Below are 21,375 nucleotides of genomic sequence, written 5' to 3'. Positions count from 1 at the left end.
CATTTCCTCTGATTTTCCATTTCTGCTTAGTAAATTTTGAAAACAACACAGGATCTATTTCCTTTGATATTAAAGAACAATTTCTAAATAGATGGAGATTGCTAATATATTATGTTGAGGTCACTAAAGTATATAAACTAAAAAATATTATAAAGGCTAACTTAACTAAAATTGTCAAGATGCATGATTTAAAAAATAAAAATCAATAAACCCAGAAAATTGTGTTTGTTCTGTTTTTAGGGTAATCATAAAATAAATTAAGCTACCATGATAGTTTTGAATACCTAGTCATCAGTGGCTAGATTAATACAAATGACATCTTATTTGGATTACTGAAAGTCAGAGCTAATAAAGACCTTAAAAAGCCATTATGGTTCAACCAGGTCAGCTTGTACATTTTACAGTTACAAACAGAGAGAATGCAATTAAAGGGCAGAGAACCGTCATAACTAACGAACTCAGTACTACCCCCTTTTGTCAAGAATCTATTTCTAGAATAACAGGGAGCTCCCTATTTTAGTTTATAAATATATTAACCATCATCATAATAGTCATAAATTACAACTTTCTTATTAAATTAAAATTTGTGATTTTCATTAGTCTGTGTAAGACCTAGAGGAGAAACTACAAGGAACTAAAAGGTTTAGGTGACTTGGCTACAGTTATATAGTCAATATGGTTAACAAGAGACTATAAGAATTAAAGAGCTAGGGGCGGCTAAGTGGCGCAGTGGATAGAGTACCGACCCTGGAGTCAAGAGGACCTGAGTTCAAATGTGATCTCAGACACTTAATAATTACCTAGCTGTGTGACCTTGGGCAAGCCACTTTAACCCCATTTGCCTTGCAAAAACCTAAAGAAAAAAATAATTAAAGAGCTACTGGAACCTGGTCTTCCTGACTCCAAGGTTATATCAACTATCTATTCATCATATCATACTGCTCCATTTTATATTACAACAATAAAGAAATTTTTTTTAACAATTGGGACTGTCCAATTATGGACTTCCTCTTACTCTAAATATGTAAGGAAAGGCTAGGTGGTAACTTGTCAAAGATGAAAATCCAATGAAAATCTTCAAAAGAGATCAGATTTTACTGAATTCTATCTTCAAAACTAGGAAAATCAGTGATGTCTGAGTCTCAGGAAAGGAGATATCAACTTGGTTGGGGAAAAAAGTCATCTGTAAGTAGTAAAGACATAAATGTTAAGCTTTTGGATGGTCAGAAAACAGGATGTTACATATATTTAATATTTTGAAGAAACACGAGGTTTCTTAGCCAAGCTGGGGGAGGGGGTAAAAGAAAATTTAAGTTTTCAACTATCAGATACCAAAGGTAGGAATATTACATTTATTACTTCAATAAAATCAATCATGAAATTATTAGCGTATTTCAGATCATATATTCATTCCTTAGAAATTTGTTTTATGCTTGCCTTGTGCTGCTGTAATCTACAAATAAAATATTCTAGTCTTATAGTCACAATGGACAAAGACGATTTAGTCATTGCTTATTGTGCTAAGTGCTAAGGATAAAAAAGGTTAAAAACATGGTCCCTGCCCTCAAGGATCTAACATTCTAATGGGGAGACAACATGCAAACCACTGTGCACAATAGAAAAAGTCCATTTAAATGTGAGGCGATCTCAGAAACTAGAAACAACTGTCGAGAGCTTGGGTACTGGGGAGCCAGTGAAAAGTCATGGAATCCAGAGTGTCATCAGATTACCAATTAGGTTGAATGGGATAAAATATGAGAAGACACACTGGCCAGAAGAAGGAAGTTGATAGGCATACATATTTGATACATAAAATGTCTGGAATGGATGATATACAAGTTGTTATTATGATGACCACATCCTTCTTGACACAGATGTCAATGCTTTTGGTGATAAATTACTCTTAAGGCCCAGCATTAAGTTATTTTATTGTTACTCTTATAACTAAGTTACTTATATTCCACATCATCAAGAAATGAATGATTTTCTTAACCATTGTAGTGCACATGTCAATGACTAGGATGAAACTAGTACAATGCCTCACGAGTAGAGCCTGAGAGTTGGGTGAACACTATTTCTGAGACTTAGTTCCTTCCCTCCAAGTCTCCCAAATAAGAAGAAAAATATGATTGAAACTTAAAACCTGTTCAAGCCCTGAACAATTTATTTTGAATGAATTGCAAATACCCATAGTAGAATAAAAGAACTAGGATGAACTTAGGAGAATTGTGACTTCTGGGGGCGGGGAAGGATATTATAAAAAGGCAAGCCTATAATGTGATTTCTCCCTCATTCTTCTCCACTTTCTGACCAGAGAATTCATGAAAATAATATACTTTCACTTTTTCAACTTCTATATGAAACATCAATTTATAATTACATTCCTCAGGTTATCCCTTTCTCAAAGGAGTACTGGGGAAATGTACTACAAAGTAATGGTTTCAGATTTTTAGGCTGGCTATATTCTAAGGATCTCATTCTTTGCTATTCTTTGTCACCTTTTTCTATTTGCTAGACTCAAAATAGTATTGATTTTTGTTTCTCATCTTAGTCCATGAACATAATGTATAAGTCAGCATCACAGAGGGCTGTGACAACCCCTAAGATTTTTTAAAAGAAGTGACATGACTAAAACATTACATTAGGAAAATTATTCAGGCACTGGCCTAAAGAATAGACTACAAAAGGGAAACATTCAGAAGTAAAAGACTCATCAGGAAGCTGTTGCAATTAGAAAAGATGAGGGCTTGAACTGAAGTAGAAGAAAGGAGGGTGGTAGATATATAAGATATCACAGAGGCAGAATTCGTACGTTTTGTAAAACGGGTATGGGGCATGAGAAAGAGAGAAACTGCTTATATCCTTTATTCTGAAGTCAATCTTATTTATATTCTGATTTTCTATGTATGCTCAATTATGATCATGAAACTCCATACCTTTTATGGAGTAATTATGGGAGAATATAAATTGAAAGGGACCATAATAAGCCATTAAGTTCATCCTCTTCTCTTAATCAGTCATTCCCTTGTTTCCTCTATCTCTGACACTGTCTCCCCAGGAATAAGCTAAAACCCATTCTATGAAAATTCAAATTCCTTATTTTTTAAAGACCACCAAAAATGATTAAACACATACCCATATATAAATAATCCAATGATATAAATATGCTACCCACTCTATGAAAAATCTCATAAACCATATTATTTCCCAAATTATACTCAGTGATTTTTTTATATTCTATATTTCAAGAAATAGGTCCAACAAAAGAACCAATGCTAATCTTTCTTTCCATAATAAATATTAAATTGAAAATACAGGTTAAATGCAATAATTAAATGCAAAAACAAGATTAAATTTAAATTTCTTATATTTTACTCCAAAAAATCTTCCAATCTCCCCTTTGAGCACTAAGGATTCTATTACCCATATTCCAATCTCAGGCCTATTTCTCCTATTTCTAAGTCCCAAATTCTCATGGCTAAATTAAATGCTGATCTATCCTAAGTCTATCTATCTAGCTTATATCTCTCTCCTTGTTTTGTCCTGAACAGAAACAAAAGGAAAGCTGGCACTACTTCTTGTTTAAGAGATTTTATTTAAAGATCATTACTAAATCACCCCCTTATCTTCCCCTTTTTCCAAAATGAATAATCCCAGCTCTTTTAAACTCCCAAATTTTGTTTTGTGTTTATAAATTTTCCTTTCTATACCTCTGTATTGAGAATATCTTCTCAAAGCTGTCTATATCTGATAACTTCCTCTTGTCCTGTAAAGTAACCAATACCCTTAGGCATTCAATAAAGGAGTAGATAAAATTACTATCATTTCCCTGGAGTAAGGAGGACCTGAGTTCAAATCCGACCTCAGACACTTAATAATTACCTAGCTATGTGACCCCATTGCCTTGCAAAAACTAAAAGAATTACTATCACTTTCTCATATGATATGCTATAGTTTAGATATCTACACTTCATACTTTTCAAGAAAAATGTAAGGCACTATAATATTAAAAATCAGTGTTTTAATAGTAATATTTTTAAGACTGAGACTTTCTGCCACATATATCAAAAGATAACAATTTTCTTGTACCACATATTACATCCCTCTCCACAAGTATTTGAGTCCCTAGAATAATCATAATTAATATTTATGTAAGGCTTAACTACAAAGGGTTTTTTGCAGATCCCATTTGACCTTCATAGGAACTCAAAGAAACAAGCACTTACAGGTATTATTCCCATTTTACATATGGAAAAAACTGAAGTTCAAAGAGATTAGAAATGTGCCAAATTTAACACAGTCAATATCAAAAGTACGATGTAAATAAACTCAAGTTTCTCCTGACTCAAACCCGAGATTCCCTTTACTGGACCACTTTTATTAACAACAGATATTCAGCAAGCATTCACTAAATTTAAGAGCATCCTTCCCATCATGAGGAAATTTATGAAATCTCTTTTGGCAGAAGAAAATTACATAAAATTATTCAAAAATCAATATTTTAGAGGAAGAAATAAATTCAACCCACAGAGAAGCTAGAGACAATTTCATGAAAAAATACAGAATTTGAACTGGACCTCAAAGAATAAAATTTGAATATGCAGAAAATGAATAGGGAAGGCACTCCAAGAAAGGGAATACAATGTCAACCAATACTTGGGATGTGAGCTAATACATAGGATAGTAACCATTAAACTGATTAAATTGGAGGCTAGATTTTAAATTTAGAGCTGCAAACCAACCTAAAACACAGACAAAATTAGTATACCTAAAATAAGAAAGAAGTGTCTGAATGGGGGGGAATCAATCAAATTTCCCTATTGTAATATAACATATATATATATATATGTATATATATATATATATATATAAAACATGATATATGTGTGTATGATAATCATTTCTCAATAATAAATGGTTGAGGGCAGCTAAGTGGCACAGTGGATAGAGCACCTGCCCTGGAATCGGAAGTACCTGGGTTCAAATCTGGTCTCAGACACTTAATAATTACCTAGCTGTGTGGCCTTGGACAAGCCACTTAACCCCATTTGCCTTGCAAAAACCTAAAAAAATTAAAAAAATAATAATGGTTGAAAAATATGAACAAAATAGTTCTCAAGTATTATCAACCTAATGAAAAGAGCAATAGAAATGCATATTAATGCAACATTAAGGTTTTACCTCTTATCCTACAAACTGGCAAAGAATGGTTGTGGGGAAATAGACGTTAGATAAATACACACACACACACACACACACACACACACACACACACACAGAGCTGGAGGAACATTCATTGGTACAACCATTTTGGAAACCATGCAAATTAAGTAACTGATATGTCCATCCCCTTTGACACAGAGTTTACATTGTAATGCTTACGTCCTAAGGAAGTCACTGATATGAAGAAACTTTCCCTGTCCATCAAAATATTTCTAACAGTATTTTTTTGCGTGTGATAGTACTATGTGAATGCTATGGAATTACCATGCTGTAAGAAATTATGTATGTTATGAATACAGAGAGGTATGGAAAGATCTACAACAACTTATGTGAAGTGCAATTAAGTTGAGACAAAACAAAGAAAAAACAAAATATACAATGACTACAACAATGAAAATGGAAAGAACACACATATGATAACCACAAAATCAAAAGTGAAAGTTGAAAAATTATAAAGTACAAGCAAGGATCAAAAGAGATATGAGAAGACACTCTCCTCAAGGAGATGGGAAGTCCAAAGATGCTGCACATATTTCTGGACTTAGGGAAGGAAGGATATAAATGTTCATTGATGCATATTATGTGCTAGTGATTAAGGCAAGTGAGAAAGAACCAAAGCAAATTGTTTGTCACTGGGATACTCTGAGGATCTTACCCTCTCAATACTTCTTTTTCTTCTTTTTTTTGGAAGAGGTAATTCTTGGTCTCTTTGTCTCATTCTCTCTCACATAACCTTAATGACTTAATGGGAGCTGCCTAAGTCAAACTGTGACCTAGGAAAGACTTCAAAAAGACTCAGGTCCTCCAACTGCATGCAGGGCCATCTCCAGTTGTCCTGATTCATATCTGGCCACAGGACCCAGATGACTCTGAAGGACAAAGTAATATTGGTCACTTTGCACAGCCCTGCATCACTGAAATCCAACTCACTTTCATGTGATGGCATCACCTCCCTAATGCTATGGTCTTCTTCAAGAATGAAGGACAAAGGGGCAGCTAGGTGGTGCAGTGGAAAGAGCACTGGCCCTGAAGTCAGGAGGACCTGAATTCAAATCCAAACTCAGACATTTAATAATTACCTAGCTGGGTGACCTTGGGTAAGTCACTTAACCCCATTGCCTTAAATAAATAAAAATATTTTTTAAAAAAATGAAGGACAAAAAATAAGAATTACATGCTAGTTGCTGTGATAAAGCACTAGTCCTAAAAAGGAAAAAAACAAAAACAAAAAGCTGGTCCCTACCCTCAAGAAGCTAACAACCTAACCGAGGAGACACCAGGAGAACTATGTGCAAACAAGCAATATACAAACAGGGATAAATAGGAATTATTCCACAGAAAATACTAGAATTTATAGGGAATTGCAAAGATTTTCTGAAAAAGATGGGATTTTTAGCTGGGATTTACAGGAAGTCAGTGAAGATAGGAGATGGAGAGGGGCAGGGAGTACATTCTAAGCATGAGGATCAGCCAGAGAAAATATTCAGAGGTGGGCTATGAAGTGCTTTGTTCAAGTAACAGCAAGAAGCCCTCTGTGATCTGAACTCAGTCTAGCCTATCTTGCAAATGTTTATAAAGAAAAAGTCTTTTCTTCAAACTCTATCTAAGAGCATGCACATACACTAAGTACCACAAAGTCAAAGTGATAGAAATGCTAAGAACTCCTTCTAAAACTCAGAAGCCAGGAGGCATTTTTTTTAAGCAAGGAGAGAAAAAATGAAAAATCCTTCAAATGCCACTCAAAGTACTGGATGATCTTTTAAGTAAAAGCACCATTTAAATAGTCAATCAATCATCTCTGGCTATATAACGAAGCGAGTGATTTTCTAAGGCTTGGAGGCAGATTCAAAATATTAACAGATCAATAATACAGTAGATATGCACCACTGATTTGACATATTAATCAAATGCATAATATTAGACACCAGTACTAAGTTTCTCTGAAACTTATTTTTCCTCAGGAAATACAGAATATTAAACAAGATGAAGAAATGCAATGTTTGCAACCAATAAAGGGGAAGATAAATGAAACAGGAGAAAAAATTCCTAGATAAAGAGAAAAGGTGAGTTTCCTGGAGATGCTCAATGATGTAATTGTTCATATATGAAGGATGTATACTTAAACTGGGGGCTATTGGTACGTGGTATCAGTGGCTTAGCTAATCTGAATAGCTGGAAAGTTCTTTTGAGCATCTATCTGATCCAATGATAGCCCACTATCATCTTCAGCAAGTTAACAAAGGAGTCACTGCTGGAAAACCTTACCAGGGAATACTTGCTGGTGGAAAATGAATTTTTCGACAGTCTTAATTATTAATAAGTTCTTCCATATATATTAAAAACAAAATCCAAAGCTTCCATCACTCTTAATTCAGAACCTCATCCCTTCTATCTCTACTAAAATATTTTCCTAAGTGGTATCCCTGTTTTCATTTGATTCTTCCCTTCTCCAAATACTATTCCACAAGTGCCAAAATAATTATCCAAAAGCACAGTCATTTCTTGGTTTAAAAAAAACTTCAGATGGTCTTCCTATTTTTTGTTAGACTAACTAAAAAACAAACAGTTCACAATCTGACTCTAGACTAGATTTTCAAATATTTCAATTACTCTTAAGTTTCAGACAACCTAACTGTTCCTCAAACTTAGTAGTCCCTAACACTCTCATGAATTGGATATATATATATATATATATTCCTAATTTTGAACCTTTAGAATTCTTAGCTTCTTACAAGTCTTTGTCCATGAGCCCCTTCCAATAGGAAGTCTATTAATCCTCCTACCTTTTAGTACTCTCTCCTAATCCTACTAGTTCTTGTCTGCTTCAATGGAAGAAATTCTTCTCTTAAAACTACAGATCCTGCCTTAAGTACTGGCCTAAATATTTCCCCCCTTTAAGAGAAATGCAATTTCTAGCAGAAAGGGGTTGTTTTTCACTTTTATATATATCACTTCATATCTCCACAGATAGAACACATAATCATTTGAAATGTCTTTGGTCTCTAGTTTTACAATTGGTGTAACTGATAATTGACTATAGATTCTTAAAAGAATTTCCTGGGTCATTGAGAGACTAAATGATTTGCCCATGATTGCACAGCAGTGTCAAATGACTGGACTTGAACCCCAGTGATTATGACTCTAACCATTTATCCACTATGTCAAATAACATCTTTTCCTGCACAAAGTAATTAATAAATGCTTTTTTTAATTTTAAATTAAATTTCTTCAACAACTTAAAGAATTTTTATGGCTTGAAAAATAAATCCATCCACCTCACCATCCTCCCCAATTTTGCCCTCATCAAATCTCCTCCAAAGGTTCCTTGTTCCTATCTCGATTTCCCATCTAGCAAGAATATTTGTCCTTATCATTCTATTCATTCAGACAGGAATCAGATTTGTGACCTTTGTTTTTTATATATTTTATACACTGTTTTTATTTAATATTATTGTCATTAATATTTCTATGTCAAAAGTTATTCCCAATGCAGTAGGTTAGGAACTCTATGGCTCTCTATGGACAAGAAGAATTACAGACACAATTGTATTAACACTCATAAAAAATGAGTCTGACTATGAATATATATATATATATATACACACATATATATATATATATTACAATGCCAGTTTTCATTTCTTAAAAAAAATGAATCCAGGAAATCCTCATGGATTTGGTGATGTAATCTTCAGTAAGCAACAAGTAGTAATGACAATAAATTTCCTAGTAAATGTCAAAGGAAAAAAATTAATCCTTCTCCACAGGGGTTAGGGTGGGGAGGAAGGATGTTGCAAAGACCATACCATCTGGTGATAATAAACCCTGTAGCTGGCCAAGGAAATTCACCCATAGTTTATTGTTATAAAAAAAACACACATTTAATCCTAATGGAGGGTGGGAAAGACCTGTAGAGTAAAGAAGTCTGCCCAGCCTTCTCACCTCAGACACATCCCCCTCTTCCTGGAAGGCTGGTAATGGAAGAGATTCAAAAGAACCCCAACACTTCCATGGTTGTCGACTATCTGGGAAATATGCTAAAATGATTCCTTAATCCTCTGCGGGACAGGTATAAACCCCTTTTCTTCCCTGAACTTACAGGAATGCCTGGCTTTACTGCTTTCACAAGTGCTCTTCTTTCCTCTTCAATCCTTCACTTTATGGTCCCACAAACCACTCTGACAAGAAGAGCTGGGACTCAGGCCCATTCTAAAGCTGGTCAAGTTTCACTTAGTGTTTTCCTAGTTCCACCCTGAATTTAGACAAAGATGCCAAGTAAAGGGAGAGGCAAAGCTAACAGAGATTGGAGTTCTACCCAAGGGTAGAAACTACCATCCCAGTGGCCTGGCAATGCTGAGAGCCTCAAAAATCTGAAGGGAACCCAAGCTGTTACCTACAAAAGTGTACATGGAAACTATAGGAATAAACCCAATCCACTAATGAAGTTTCTATTTTAATAAAGAACTATTTCATTAGATACCCAGAAAGATAAGGTTTCTTGGTAAGGCTTTAGGTTAAATATTAAGCTAACCACAGTTATGAAACTTGTTAAAATTTTAACTTCATGTAAATAAAAGTTTTTGTACAACTGAACATGAAGTAAATCAGCTTGCTAATTTGAGAAAAAACAATCCATATTTTCTAAATGGGGGTACTGTAAATTCAATTAAAAACTATGAACTACAGTCAATAATGTTTTTCTTGAATTTTCTTGGTGAAAGATCTTTAAGTTGAATTATCCTTTTATTTGGGCAAAGTGTGAAACTACTATTTATGTAATGATTGCTTTTTCTTTTTTCCTCCTATTAGATGAGTTATTTAACAATCATGTAAAAAGATTGTGGGTGGATCACCAAATGTCTTACAGCAACCAGATTTCCTGATTAGTTGAAAAGGATCTTTGGCATGTTTGGACAGAAAGTACTTATATGGGAAAAATGTATGGACCAAGTTCTATTTTGAGGAGAGGAATGAAGAAGAGGTATTTAGGAACATGCTTTGACATGAGATCTAGGCTAAAAAGTCATTTACGTTCTGTATTTGTTCACAAGAAAGTCAAAGAGATAGGACAGACTTAAAAGTCAGATGCTATCCTGTTTGGACAAATCATCTTTTGCACATATTTCTATTTCTAATTCTGCTGTGTTATCTGAATTTATATCTTCTCTCCCCCCCCTTGCAAATAAATATAAACTCAACTTGAATCAGATGTTACTGGGAAGAAAGATGGTACTAGAACTGGGTATCCAATTTGAGTGCTAACTGAAAAGAGAATATGCAATCTGCTACAAGTTTCCAAATTCAAGAAGGCTCAATGTTTATTAAGCCAGGAATTAGAGATCAGTAAAAGTTTAGAAATTAGTTAAGACAGAAATCCTTGAGATCAAACAAGAGTACCCTACCCCAAGAAAATACAGATATTCCATGAAGCTAAAAGGAGGATTCAATTAAGTCCAGGATTGATTTCCTAATAACCTACTGCAAAAAATGGACACAAGAACACCCAGAAAAAGGAAAACAATATTGAAATTTGACTTACTACTGTAACTGTGCTTGAAAACACATTCCTTAAGCCCTTAACTATGGCAAACATCCCAGGGGAGAAAAAAATAGGAAAAAAATCAAATTGCATTTCTAAAGGGTTTTTTTTTAAATAGTATTTCAACATAGACATGAATAAATACAAGGAAAAATGAGGTTTTAAAAAGCTTTCAACAACTTTATTTTTAAAAAAATTAACATTCGAATTTCAGCTAGTCCTTTAATTAAAAGATCAGCTCTATAGTTTTCATTGAAGACTATTTATTCTGGCTAACAACTTCATAAGGAAAGAAAACCCACATCTAAATTTTGGCTTTGAATTCTCCAGGCTTACTGTCACAATGGCGTACACATAACAGATGTTTATTTTTACACTCATTTTTAATATAACCTTATTTGTTTAAGTTGAATTATCTTAAGAGGAAAAGCTAAACAAAAATATAGGGGCAGAGGTGGGGGCAAAGAAGAGAAAGATGAGGAAGGCAACTTACTTGGAAATGAATTTAAAGTAGCAAGTAAAAAGTTTTGAGTTTTCTAGGAGGGTAAAGGAACACTGGAGTAAAAGGCAACAATTACTATTATTTTAAATCTTTTCCACAGAAATAATAAAAGATATTCAGTATCCCCACGGCATACACAGTAAACTTTCTGAGTTTCCTACTGTTTGTTTTCTTTTTAAAATAAGAATTCATACCTCCTCTATCAAAATATTGTATCTACAATGAAACTATAAAAAGATTCCAGTAAGTATATATTTTCTCAGGCTCATGATTTAGTTCCTGCTATAACTAATGACATATAAAGTGTTTGAGGAAGGAATAAAAACCTTTTGGGCAAGAAAAAAATAGAATTTTATACTCATATTTCCAACTAATCTTGTGCTTAGATGTTTTGGATATAAAATCCAAATATTACTTAAAAACTCTTAGAATACTATCTATTTAAGCCTCCAAATCATTGACCACTACACTCAAAAAGGTCAGATGCTATTTTTCCCCCAATGGCATGAGATTAACTCTAAATAAAACTTACCTTTTCAGAAAGCCAAATTAGTGTCCAAAATAAAAAGAACCAGTAGCAATTTTTTAAGAAAGAGTTATATCTGCATATATCAATCTTTGTGTACAGATGAATGACCTCACAATGTAAAGCAGACCATACAAACTCTAGTACCAGTTACTGATTGCCTGAGCCAATAGAAAATGCTGCTTCTTAGAGTGAGCTGTAAGATTTTTATCTACTCAGTGTAAATACTCTTGGTACAAGTTAATTTAAATCTATTCATTAGGGGCGGTTAGGTGGCATATTGGATAAAGCACCAGGTCCTGGAGTCAGGAGTACCTGAGTTCAAATCCGGTCTCAGACACTTAATAATTACCTAGCTGTGTGGCCTTGGGCAAGCCACTTAACCCTGTTTGCCTTACAAAAAAAAAAAAAAAAAACCCTAAAAATAAATAAATAAATCTATTCATTAAAGCAAACACTTGATACTTATGAACTAAATTTGTCATTAAATGGTGTAATAGTGTGTATGTAATATATAGAGATAGAGATGATATATAGATAGATAGATATAGATAGATATCTATAGATAGATATAGATATATAGCTACAGGGCCCTCATTTATACTTTTAACAAACAACCCTGATTCCATAATCTTATTTCTTTTTCAGCTCTCTCCAAGTATCTTCCTCAATTAGGCTGATTTTCACCTATTATATGTCAATTTTAAAGAGTATCATTTTTAAGAAGTTTACTTTTTTTAAGAAAAATGAAATTAAAGGTTCAGAGCATCAGAAAGACTTTTTTGTGCTCAGCAAAAACAATGAAAATAACTAGAGAGAATTATATGCCAAGAAGTACATCTATTTCTTCAATTAACTTTTATGAAAGTTAAAATAAATTCATTAGTACAAATCACCACATTCCCCCAAATCAGAGAAAACAGATTTTTCTGGGATTCTTTGTTTCTACTCTCCATTAATGGAGCCAAAAGCAAAATGAGGCAACCAAATAAGTAGAAGTCAACTAATATTCCATGGGAGGAGGAAAGTATATAAATAATGCTATTTGTATGGTCCACATTTCCTACCCTGCCTTCTCTTCCATGTGAAAATCTTATAGTAAAAAGAAAAAATAATACACTGAACCTTTGAGTTCATCTGTTCTTGTTACTCAGTTCCACCTTACCTGGATTCATTCAGGAAATGATGCTGCTCTTATCTCAGTATAAAAAATTAAGTGTTGGAAGAACTGGCTTATATCTTAGATACTTAAGGGAGCCTGATTCTTCTTTTAATAAAGAGGGGAAAAATTACTGAAAACAGTTTTTGCATTGGCTTTTGAAATCTGTTTTTATAACAGAAGAACTCAGTATGTATGCGCATGTACATTTTTAACAAAAGGACTTGAAGTCTGAGAGCTACCTACGTTTCAGTTCTAATGGCCAACATTTACCAGTTGTGAGGGCAAGTCACTTCATTGATTGAAATTTTATTTCCTCATATTTAAAATGGAAATAATACTTACACAACCTATCTTAAAGAGTCACTGAGATGAAAGCACTTTGATAAACTGTAAAGCATTATACAAAGGTGAGCTATCACAAAAGTGACAGTAAACTTAAACCAATAAAAACACTTAACCAACAAATTTAAATAATTTCTTAATACTTAGGCAAAGAGAAAAAAATCTAGTTTTCTCTATTCCATTTTCACTTTGCCAAGTTTTCAATTCTCTAACTTCTTGCAGATGTGTCATGACTATCATCTCTACCTCAAATCCCCGATGGGGTCAGAGGTGTGTGTGCAAATTTCACTATCACATTACACATCTCTCTGCTGCCAACTGTGAGCTAGACATCACTGCTTCTATTCAATAAGCCACTGATAGCTAATCAAGGCTAACTTTTGGGTGAGATCTCAACATATAGGATATTAATTCCAGTTTTTTATAGGAGTTTTGAAAATTGGTTTCATAGGGTAAAGATGGATAAATATATTATACATGCACATACTTTAAAAATAAGCCGAATGCCATATCTCTCTTCAACATGTTTCTAAAATCAAATCAGTCCCATTAAGTCAGGAACTCTACATATCCTCGTTGGATCTCAAATTGACTCAGAACACTTCCCCACTGAACCCTATTCTTTGTAAATTGTAAATTTTTTGACAGCTGAAGCTTCTCTCTAGTAACTGTTGCTAGGTACTCCATACATAAATCTCAAATAGGAAGGGAAATCAACTGAATTTTCCTTTAACTCATTTACATGGGTGCATTCGAGTATTTCCTAAAAATTTAACAAGTTCTGTCAAAAATTTTCTATTTTAATGGTTACTTTAAGAAAATGATAGATTAGGAATTATTTCCAGACTAACAGTCCCATTCTTAGCTTTCTCCAATGCTCTTACTCTGCCATATCTATCACTTCCAAACAGCAGTTATAAAAGAAAAAGAATTCAATAAGTACACTCTGCTGAGAAATTAAAAGAGCAGAAAGCTCAAATTAAATGGTAAAGAACTTTGAAACAAATAGCAAATTAAAGAAATTCACAATAGATAAGCAGCACAGTTAGTACCCAATGTGTTGTTTTTGAATAATTATAATTGTTTTCAAGAGAAAATGCATATACAGCAAAAGAATGAATTTTTACAATTTACAAATGAGGAAATAAAAGCTATCCACAGCCATATGAAAACTTTCTCTTAAAGCATTACTGATTAGAAAAATGCGAAGTAAAACATCTCTGAAGTACCACCTCACACCTCTCAGACTGGCCATTATGACCAGAAAGGACAAAGATCAGTGTTGGAAGGGATGTGGGAAATCTGGGACACTAATACATTGTTGGTGGAGCTGTGAACTCATCCAAACCTTCTGGAGAGGGATCTGGAATTATGCTCAAAGGGCAATAAAAATGAAGAATGGCTGAACAAATTATGGCATATGCACATTATGGAACACTAATTGTTCTATCAGAAACCAGGAGGGATGGGAATTCAGAGAAGCCTGGAAGGATTTGCATGAACTGATGCTGAGTGAGATGAGCAGAACCAGGAAAAACACTATACACCCTAACAGCAACATGGAGGTGATTGATGATCAACCTTAATGGACTTGCTCATTCCACCAATGCACCAATCAGGGACAATTTTAGAGTACCTGCAATGGAGAATGCCATCTGTACCCAGAGAAAAAACCGTGGAGTTTAAACAAAGACCAAAGACTATTACCTTCAATTTAAAAAAAAAGTTGTCTTATGTATTACATAATTTTGCTCTTATATTTTGTTTTTTCTTCAAGGATATAATTTTTCTTTCAACACATTCAATTTTGATCAGTGTACAGCATGAAAACAATGTAAAGATTATCAGACTGCCTTCTGTGGGGGGGAAGGGGGAGGGAAGGGAGGGTGGGGAAAAATTGTAAAATTCAAAACCTTACTCAAAAATGATAGTTAGAAACTGTTATAGTATACAATTGGAAAACATAAACTATTTATATTTAAAAATAGAAAAAAGGTGCTTTATGTACTATTTAATTTTGCTATCTCTAATATTTTATTTTTTCTTCAAGAATATGATTTTTCTCTCAATACGTTCAATTTTAATCAATGTATAACATGTAAACAATATAAATATTATCAAATTGCCTTCTGTGCGGGGGGAAGGGGGAGGGAAGGGAGGGTGGGGGAAAAAAATTGTAAAATTCAAAACCTTACTCAAAAATGATAGGTAGAAACTCCTATTGTATATAATTGGAAAACAAGGAACTATTTATATTTAAAAAGTTAAAAAAAAGAATGAATTTTTAAAGATGTCTTTTAAAAAAGCTATAAACTGAAGGATAGCAATAAAAAGTTATTTTAAAAAGATGCCAGGCATAAAAGCAATTAAGTGATTCAGCGAGTACAGCTTTGGCCCCAGAGTTAGAAGGCTTGAGTTCAAACTTGGCCTCAGATACTACATGTGAGGTCAGTCAGTCACTTTATCTTATTTGCCTCAGTTTCCTCATCTGTAAAATGAGATGGAAAAAGAAACAGCAAACCACTTCAGCATCTCTGCCAAGAAAACCCAAATAGAGTCCCAATGACTGAACAATAACAGACACAGGAGGCTATAATATAAGGAAGCGGGGGGGGGGGGGGGGGGGGGATCAAACCAAATCCCCACCAAAAAAATGAATTCTTTGAAAATTACTATACATTCAGTTTACTCTTTGTTGATCATATAAATCTAGAATACAGTGACCTTTTTAAGAGCAAAACTGACAAAGAAAACAAGCAGAATGATCAGAGATCTAAGAACTATGTCCGATGATGATCAAGAGAATATTTAGACTTTAAGAAAAAGACTAGGATTGTGGAGAGCAAACAATCCTATAGAAAGAGACCAGTGTTCTTTAAACTACTCTAGAGTGGTCTACAGTTGAGAGACAGGCAAATTAAATGAGAACAAAGCACTAACAACTCTAATGAATCTAATAAATAAATGGTATGTGTTATTCACAAGCAGTCTCTTAGACTACCAGTCTAGTTGGACCATATAGAGAATAGGCCAAAAATGACTAGGTCAAATATGAAAATTAGTAATTAGGAACAAAATTAGTATGAACACAACAAGTGACCTCTAATCTCTGTAATGAGAGGCTACATAATTTAGGCAAACCAAGTATTAGAAGACCCGAACCCATTCCTACCTTTGCTAGTTCTAGCCATATGACTAGGCAAAACTAATTATATTCTGTAACTCAAATTCCAAAGTTAAAGAAAAATGTTCTAGTGCTGTGTAAGACGAGTGTACTGGCTCTAGGGTCAGAAAACTTGGATTCACATTATACTAATGAGGCTAAGTACCTATATGACCTCAGACAAGACATTAAACTCCCAGAGACTAGATTTCCTTCTCTGCAAAATGAGAGGATTTTGCTAAATTGCCTCTGAGGTCTTTGTCATCTCTAAATCTTAGATCCTGTCACAGTGAGACCTTTCAAAAGAAACAAGAACAGAAAGTACTTGAAAGTCCTTGACATTAGAGTGCTACATCAATTCAAAGCTAAGTGTTTTTCCACTTCTTTGGGCATCATACACACATTAAAAACACTTTACCAAGTAAAGTCACAAGGCGAATATGGTATTTTTTGGCTTATAATCTTTTTCAAATCAGTTTTTTTTAATTAATCTATCCCTCCCATAACTTCCATCACTGAGCAATGTTTCTTAAAAAACCAAAAATCTGAGAAATGAATACTTTGATACATTTCTATATAGTCTGGAAAAACAAATTCTCACATCAGACATGGCTAAAAATATGTCTCCTTGTGAATTCTAAGTTCATCTCTTTTCTGTCATCTTCATTCTTTTTGAGCTTAAGGTTTGTCATTATTGGGTCAAAAGTTGGATTTTCATAAACCCAGTCAAATAGTTCATTTAGTCAATTAGGTTTACATTTAATTCAATCTCTTCCTTTGAATTTTAAAGGCAATTATTTATACCATTTATTTATCTCTGAGATTATAGTTTTGAACTTGTCTTTAAGATTGTAGATTAAAGAAGTTAGGGAAACCAGTAGGCAAAGATGAAGAGGAAGAAGATGCCAAGACATGGAGACAGCCAGAGAAAATGCTGTAGCTAAGAGTTCATGGAAACCTTCTTCGTGAAATAGCGGGGAAGTGAATGGCAATGGATTGAAGACTAAGTGAAGAGTAGGGCCAATGCCATTAACTCTCTTTTATCTGTAATTACATCTTTTATGTGTCTGTATGTTCATGCTGACATCCCAGTCATTTCATTGGCACTTCCCAGATCTCCCCCCCCACCCCAAAAAATAATTTACTTTAAGAATGAGAAAATAAATACCTATGAACTGGGAAAAACCATGTCAAACAGAAAACAACTAGGTAATGCTAGTCTGTCCTTCAGTATAGGTTCCTCAAAATGATTAACCTTTATTTCCCAGACCAGCCTGATTAAATGCCAGAAACCAAACAGAGCTCAATGTGAATGCTCTCTTGAGCTGGCCTCAACCCATCTTTTTTCCACTGGACCTAGCTCAATGATTAATGCTTATATTTAAACGCGGCTACTTCCTGAACAAGCAGGATGTTTATTTTGCATTCAACTAGCTCAGCAAAAGGTATATCATTTGTACCATGTCTCAGATGAAATAGGGAAGAGAGGAAGGAACAGGACACACAGCCAGTTTAGGGGGTCCTCCAATAACAAAGTGAAGAAAAATACATTGTAAAACTGGAACTTATCAGAATATTACACAATTTCATAAAGAAACATTAAATGGGGGGGAGTAATTTTAAGAGAATGTAAATAGATAGAAGAAAAATGCTCTGAAATGCTTTCAAATTCTGAATCTAAAGAGCCATCTTCTAGAAGAAGCCTGCCCCCATCCCCCTTATGCTAGGGTCTTTTCTCCAAGATTACCTTCCACCTACTTGTAAATATCTTACATGCACATATTTGTGTGCATGTGGTTTCTCCCTTTAGAATGTGAATTCCAGTAGACTGGGCACTGAATCCTAAATCCCTGAGATTATAAGCAAGACAAGTGCTAGTCTTTGCAATACTATAATTTCTGTGACATTATTAACTAAATCATACATCTCTTTTAATCGTACTTTCTAGGGATGGCTAGGTAGCACAGTGGATAAAGCACCAGCCCTGGAGTCAGGAGTATTTGAGTTCAAATCTGACCTCAGACACTTAATAATTACCTAGCTGTGTGGCCCTGGGCAAGCCACTTTAACCCCATTTGCCTTGTAAAAACCTAAAAAAAAAAAATCATACTTTCTAGAAAATATGGAAGTTTATATCCAAACATAAGTTAAGAAATGTTATCATGATTCACTTCTCAACTCTGATTGAATGCACATATTTGGAAAAACTTTCACTAAAAAAGGGAAGCTTAAATCAAGCTAGTGTCTATCTTAATTATGCTAAAAAGTATAATTTCTTTTTAAAGACATATTATTTTCCACCATTTAGCATAGTTAAATTCCAAAAGAATAAAAAACATAAACGCTACCTGGTTACATTTATGAGAGGGGAAAATTAGAAAGCAAATATGGGGAAGAATGAAGATAGACAATCTTGATAATATAAAATTAATGTAACTAACTGTAATAGAAATTTTCAAATGAGAGAATAGTATCAAATAGCCTCACTAAATGTCTGATATCTAAGAAGAGTGATTTAACTCAAATATGCTAGATTAAAAGTCCAGTAGATAAATGGTCAAAGCAAGGTTGCACAGTGGCTAAGAGTGGAACCTGGAACACTTTAGTTCAAATCCAACCAAAGACAATTGCTAATTGGATGACCATGTACAGGTGAAAACCTCTACATCTTAGTTTCCTTTTCTTTAAAATGGGAGGGTTATAAGACACAAATCTCTAAGGGTTGTGAAGATACAGTGAGCATATTTGTAAAAAACTTTGCAAACTTTACAAATGCTATTATTATCAAATGGTATAAAGTCATTCAAAGGGAAAAAACACGATAAACTATCAACAATCAAATTAATATTCCCCTCTCAGAATTAGATAAATCTGATCAAAAAATAAATGAATAGAATCTTAAATAGGATAAGAGAGAGAGAGTGTGTGTGTGTGTGTGTGTGTGTGTCTGTGCATGCACGCACGTGCATTTTTAAGAAACTTGAATGGGGAGAGAAATTAATACACTTTTTTTCTCAGTGGCATGTACTACCTTTTTTTTTTTTAGGTTTTTTGCAAGGCAAATGGGGTTAAGTGGCTTGCCCAGGGCCACACAGCTAGGTAATTATTAAGTGTCTGAGACCAGATTTGAACCCAGGTACTCCTGACTTCAAGGCCGGTGCTTTATCCACTACGCCACCTAGCCGCCTCAGCATGTACTACCTTTACAAAAACTGACCATATATTAAAAGCATCAAAACTTTAAAAGTGAAAAGAAAAATTTTATAGATAATTTCTCTGATAAAGATCTCAGTTCAACTATATAATGAACTTTGTCAAATTTATAATACAAATCATTCCCCAATTGATAAATGGTCAAAGGATACAAAATGAAGTAATTAAAATTTTATATATATATATATATATACATATTAATATAAAAAATGCTCTAAATCACTAATATTTAGAAAAAGCAAATTAAAATAATTGAGATATCATTTGATACCTATCAGATTGGCTAAAATAATATAATGGGAAAGTGACAAATGTTGGAGGAGATGTGGAAAAATTGGGACCTATGGTGGTGGACCTGTGAACTGATCTATTTTGGAATAAATTTTGGAATTGTTCTCAAAGAATTATAAAACTATACATACCCTTTCACCCAGCAATACCACCATTAGGTCTGTTTCCCAATGTAATAAGCAGAAAAAGGAAAAGAACTTTCATGTTCTAAAATATTTATAGAAGCTCTAAAGAACTGGAAAAGGAAAGAATGCCCATCAATTGGGGAACGGTTAAACATGGAGTTGTATATGACTGTGACAGAATACTACTTCACTATAAAAAAAAAAAAATGATGAGCTGGTTTATTTTAGAAAAAGATGGAAAGACTCACATGAAATAATGAAGAGTGAAATCAGCATAAAAGAAAATATTATGTACAGTAACAGCAATATTTTTCTAAGAATAATTTTGAAAGGCTAAGTCATTTTGAGTATTATACTTATATCAACTCCAAGATTCAAGGGAGATACCATCCATATCCAAAGGAAAAATTGATAAACAGAAGTATCTGTAGTATGAATTTTACTTGTATATATTTATATTTTTGTGACTAATGATAGCCTTCTCTTGGACAGGGAGGGAAAGAGAAAAAAAAAGAACAGAATAGAGAATAAAAGAAAATTTAGGAGGCACAGAAAATCAGGGTAGTATTTATGATGTAGTAATTATTAATTTTTTTAAAAGTAAATAGCGTATGGGGAAGCTAGGTGGCATAGTGGATAAAGCACGGGCCCTGAAGTCAGGAGTACCTGGGTTCAAATCTGGTCTCAGACACTTAATAATTACCTAGCTGTGTGGCCCTGGGCAAGCCACTTAACCCCATTTGCCTTGCAAAAAACTACAAACAAACAAAAAAAAGTAAATAGTGTAAAGTAGAAATTCATGATTTTACAATGAATTCTCTTTGGATTATGTTGTTCCAAATCACTTATTAGAGAAGCATGACTTAAAAACAACTTGGAGATTTCACTTCAATTCAGCATAAAAAAATGGAAATAGTCAATGTTAATAGTGCTTCCCCACTCTAAAAATATCACCCTCTATTTTATTGTGGAAATACATATTTATATGAAGCTCCTTGAAGGAAGATAACTACTTTATAATTTGCTTTGTATTTCCTGTACCTGGCTCTTACTAAGTACTTACTGATTGACTGAATGTTGTAGAGATTTTTTGGGGAAAATAGGTCCACAAATATACTTTTCATGGAGCTCTGCATTCACTAGACTGTTTTTGGAAAACAAGTTTGAAATCACTCAATTAAAAATCATTGTTGACATTCTTTTATGAAGTTACTTCCCTACTGACATTTTATCCCCAGGAAGTTAAAAACATAAAGAAAATATTCATTGTAAAATATTTTAATAGCAAA

At 33.7% G+C, this 21,375-nt stretch overlaps 1 protein-coding gene across 4 annotated transcripts in view; it reads right to left on the bottom strand.

Annotated features, from left to right (window-relative positions):
- FAM107B (family with sequence similarity 107 member B) overlaps positions 1 to 21,375 on the bottom strand; it is a 371,993-nt gene that overhangs the window by 43,953 nt on the left and 306,665 nt on the right. Inside the window, exon 1 of one of the 4 annotated variants that reach the window (XM_074194080.1) lies at positions 9,323 to 12,187. The exons of the other annotated variants lie outside the window; for them this stretch is intronic. The gene's annotated coding sequence lies outside the window, so the exon portion shown is untranslated. Of the gene's footprint in view, positions 1 to 9,322; positions 12,188 to 21,375 lie in introns of those variants that run through there. 4 annotated transcript variants of the gene reach the window in all.

This window comes from Macrotis lagotis, chromosome 7 (genome assembly GCF_037893015.1).
Source record: "Macrotis lagotis isolate mMagLag1 chromosome 7, bilby.v1.9.chrom.fasta, whole genome shotgun sequence".
NCBI classification, from domain to species: domain Eukaryota; kingdom Metazoa; phylum Chordata; class Mammalia; order Peramelemorphia; family Peramelidae; genus Macrotis; species Macrotis lagotis.
This window is presented reverse-complemented; position numbering and strand designations above follow the sequence as displayed.